The sequence below is a fragment of the Salvelinus sp. IW2-2015 genome, linkage group LG14 (assembly GCF_002910315.2).
Source record: "Salvelinus sp. IW2-2015 linkage group LG14, ASM291031v2, whole genome shotgun sequence".
Classification (NCBI taxonomy): Eukaryota; Metazoa; Chordata; class Actinopteri; order Salmoniformes; family Salmonidae; genus Salvelinus; species Salvelinus sp. IW2-2015.
The window spans coordinates 32,208,237-32,212,846 of record NC_036854.1 but is presented as its reverse complement, the minus strand read 5'-3'; the positions used below and the strand labels follow the sequence as shown (position 1 = coordinate 32,212,846).

The 4,610-nt window shown below is 44.8% G+C and overlaps 1 long non-coding RNA gene across 1 annotated transcript; it reads left to right on the top strand.

Moving 5' to 3' along the window:
* Nucleotides 1-462: 462 nt before the first annotated feature.
* LOC111973405 (uncharacterized) lies at nt 463-2,180 on the top strand. The gene is made up of 4 exons (XR_002878571.2): nt 463-611; nt 885-1,008; nt 1,595-1,673; nt 1,878-2,180. It is a non-coding gene; the product is annotated as an uncharacterized lncRNA (long non-coding RNA).
* Nucleotides 2,181-4,610: the final 2,430 nt, after the last annotated feature.

The window sequence follows — 4,610 nt, the reverse complement described above, 5'->3', positions numbered from 1 at the left end:
CCAAGGTTATCCTTACCTCACCTCCCCAAGGTTATCCTTACCTCACCTCCCCAAGGTTATCCTTACCTCACCTCCCCAAGGTTATCCTTACCTCAGCTCCCCAACCTGTGCCATCAGATAAAACTGTGTGTGTGTGACTTGCTAGGAAAACTTACTTGATCACTTGACCAATAAAAATAATTGTCATTGAAGAACATACTTCTCCTGAAGAGTGTGGGCCCTACTTACCTCACCTCCTCAACATACAGACATAATCTGTATTAATCATGTGCAATAATCATCATTAGAGATTATCCATCTCTGCCATCCGATAACACTGTGCAACGCGAGTGCCTGTGTGCGTGTGTGTCATTGACTCAGAGTGACAGTGTGTTTCCAAATTTGTAAGAAACACAGTAAATTATGGCCTCATTAGTTCCTGTTTTCTAATGCCTTATAAGAGGACCCTAACTCCCTGTCTCTACATCAGAACAAAGAGACAGCAAGAGCAGGTTTTAGCAGCTAGTGTTAGCGACATAGCTACCATTTGAAGATGTGTGTGTTTTTCTCTGTTAGCCGTGTGCTGTGTCTACTGGCGCTGACCATGGCCATCCTCTCCTCTACATTGGAAGGTAAGTGTGGGTGTGGTTGTAGGTTTTTGGTTGTGTGTGTGTGTATTTATGGTATATAGCATCAGTGTGTGTATTGCTGTGTTAGTGTGTAGTTGTGGTATTTTGGAAGTGTATTGCTGTGCGTGTGAGTATGGTGTGTGTTGGATTCCGGATTTTGTGCACATGTTACACTTATGTTGCAGTGTGTGTTGCTAGTGTGTACTGCATGTTTAACGTTTCTTTGTGGGCTGATAGCGTCAAGTACTGCATGTTTAAAGTGTGTGTGTGATGCAGTGCGTTCCCAGGGAATGAGGCCTCTAAATTGCTGTTTGAAGACATCCAAAAAACGTCCAGCAGAACCAATCACACAGTGTCTTATTCAGATACCTCGTGGGAAATGTAACCTCAAAGCATACATGTAAGAACACACACACACATATTCGCACAGATGCAGAGGAGCAGGCAAATACTCACATTTACCAAGTTAATACGTTAGACCATGGGTAGGCAACTAGATTCAGCCACAGGTCAATTTATATCTGAGGGTTGGTTAGGGGGGGCCGGAACGTAATTACATAATTTGTATACTGGAAATTTAAGAGATTGTATTCATACCTTTAATTACATCTCTCTCTCGTCCTATCTCGTCCTCTCGCCCTCCTCTCTTTCTGTCCGTCTCTCTCGTCCTCTCTCCCTCCCCTCTTTCTGTCCATGTCTCTCTCGTCCTCTCTCCCTCCCCTCTTTCTATCCCTGTCTCTCTTGCTCTCTGTCTCTCTGTTTGTCTGTCTCTGTGTCTGTCTCTCTCTCTCTTTCTCTCTGCGTCTCTCTCTCTTTCWCTCTTCCTCTGTCTCTCTTTCTTTCTCTTTCTCTCTGTGTATCTCTCTCTCTCTCTCTCTTGCTCTCTCTGTCTCTGTCTCTCTCTGTCTCTCTCTGTCTCTCTGTCTCTCTCTGTTTGTCTCTCTGTCTCTGTGTGTGTGTTTGTATCTCTGTCTGTACTTCCACAGTTTCACCAGTGGGGAGCAGTGGAAGTGCATCAACCCCAAAGCCAGATGGCTCCCTGCTGAGCTAGCATCACTGGAACAGGTCAGTCAACCCCTACACACTGCACACTATGCCATGAACCCAAAACCCTACAGCCTTCAGAACAAACTACTCAAATCCTAAATTCTCTCTCTTCTCATCTCTCTCTCCTCCTATCCGTCTCTCATCCTCTCTCTCTCTCTCTCTCTCTCTCTCTCTCTCTCTCTCTCTCTCTCTCTCTCTCTCTCTCTCTCTCCACACACACAGAGAGGAATACAGTGTGACCCACTGATTAAATAACCATCAGACCATGATCCTAGATCATCATCATCGCCAGCAGCAGGTTCAGCAGCCTCTCTCAACCAGGAACTACAGAACTAAGATCTCTCTCAACCAGGAGCTACAGAACTAAGATAATAAGAAGACAGTGAAAATGAAGATTATGATTTGTGTGATTTAAGTATTTCAAGCTCTCTTTATCAGATTATTTATGTATTTATTTATTTATTTCAACCTCATCCCGGCATTAATTTATTGTACTCAATTCATTAAGGTGTTTTAAAGGCATTTGTATTTATTTATTTCCTCTGTCCTTTTTTTAATGCTGTGATAATAACATAACTTTGTTTGTATAAAGTCTTTCATTCTCAAAGTGCTTTACAATGATACAAAATAGAGAACGGGAGACCTATCTGAGTATCTCCATAGTAACTAGACCCTGTAATGGCTGCATAAAGGTTAAAGGTTGTGACACTCAATCGTGTCACTGGGCTGTGGTCATGGTGATAACACTGCCCATCAGTTCTACTGACAAAGCCATTCCCTCAGTCCCTGATCCTATCCTCTTCCACTAGCCGCTACTCCTTGTCCTTAACTCCTACTGCTAGCTACCCCCTAAACTCACAGATGCAGCTGTTTCAGTGAACCTGTATTTATTTGGCCAACAGATAAACAAATAAAACACTATTGACTGAAATGGTCATGATCATAGTAGCATATTGTTCCCATGTCAGTCAGTCAGTCACATGACCCAGTCTTCCTCTGGCCCCTCTCCTCTTCTCTCAGTGTGACTGTGACATGGCTAACATGGAAGGTACTGGAATGAGTAATAAAAGCATGACAACCGGACGCTTACTGTGTGTGTGTGTCTGTGTTAGACGTGGTCCCTTCCTCTTTCCCAGGGAGAGAGAGAGCCAGCAGGAAGGAAGCCAAGTTTGTTCTCATCCTGACCACAAACTATTAATGACCAAGTCTGCAATGGTCACCATCAGATGTACAATAATTGCACATGGCATGATAAAAAACTAATTTCAGTGATGTCTTTTTATGTCTCTTTTTATGTCTCTCTCTCTCTCTCTCTCTCTCTCTCTCTCTCTCTCTCTCTCTCTCTCTCTCTCTCTCTCTCTCTCTCCTCTCTCGTCTCTCTCTCTCTCTCTCTCTCCTCCTCTCCTCTTCTCTCCTCCCCACTGCCTGTGCTGGGTTAGTGGTTACCATTAGTAAGCAGTCTGTTAAGAACATAGAGGTGTTAATTCGCTTCTGGCATGGTTAATGCAATACAGACACAGCACACACCATTAGCACAGACACACACACACACAACACCACACACACACACACACAACACACACACATCACACACACACACACACACACACACACACACACACACACCACACAGCACACACAACAAAACAGACACACACACCACACACACACACACATTCACACACCGTACTGACGACACACACGTAACAACAAGCTATGCCTCACACAACACACACAACCACACACTATTTCACTTTGTCACTCTTTCACTATTTCTTTGCTGCCCTTCTTGACACCAGGCCACCCTCAAAAAGTCTTTCCCTCACTGTGCATGCAGATGCACTCACACCTGCCTGCTGCCATTCCCAAGCAAGCTCTGTACTGGTGGTGTCCCAATCCCGCAGCTGAATCAACTTTAGGGGACGGTCCTGGCGCTTGCTGGACTTTCTTGGCCGCCCTGAAGCCTTCTGCAGAAATGCAGTGGAAATGTTTTTGGGGGATTCAGTTCATGTGCATGGCAAAGAGGGACTTTGCAATTAATTGCAATTCATATTGCTATGGTGACCAGTGAGCTGAGATAAGGCGGGGCTTTACCTAGCAAAGACTTATAGATGACCGGGAGCCAGCGGGTTTGGCGACAAATATGTAGTCAGGGCCAGCCAACGAGAGCATATAGGTCGCAGTGSTGGGTAGTATATGGGGCTTTGGTGACAAAACAGATGGCACTGTGATAGACTACATCCAGTTTGCTGAGCGGGCCCCAGATCCTCAAAAGGACCCCCAGATCCTCAAAAGGTTCTACAGCTGCACCATCAAGAGCATCCTGACCGGTTGCATCACCGCCTGGTATGGCAACTGCTCGGCATCTGACCGTAAGGCGCTACAGAGGGTAGTGCGAACCGCCCAGTATATCACTGGGGCCAAGCTTCCTCCCATCCAGGACCTATATAATAGGCAGTGTCAGAGGAAAGCCCATAAAATTGTTAGAGACTCCAGTCACACAAGTTATAGACTGTTTTCTCTGCTACCGCACGTCAAGTAATACCGGAGCATCAAGTCTAGGACCAAAAGGCTCCTCAACAGCTTCTACCCCAAAGCCATTAGACTGCTGAACAATTCATAAAAATCACCACCGGACAATTTACATTGACCCCCCCCATACACTGCTGCTACTCGCTGTTTGTTTGTTACCTATGCATAGTCACTTCGGCCCACCTACATGTACATATTACCTCAACTAACCTGTACCCCTGCACACTGACTCTGTACCAGTGCTCCCTGTATATAGCCTCGTTATTGTTATTCTTATTTTTTATTATTACTTTTTATTTTAGCTTACTTGGTAAATATTTTCTTCTTCTTGAACTGCACTGTTGGTTAAGGGCTTGTAAGTAAGCATTTCACGGTAAAGTCTACACTTGTTGTATTCGGCGCATGTGGCAAATAAAGTTTGAT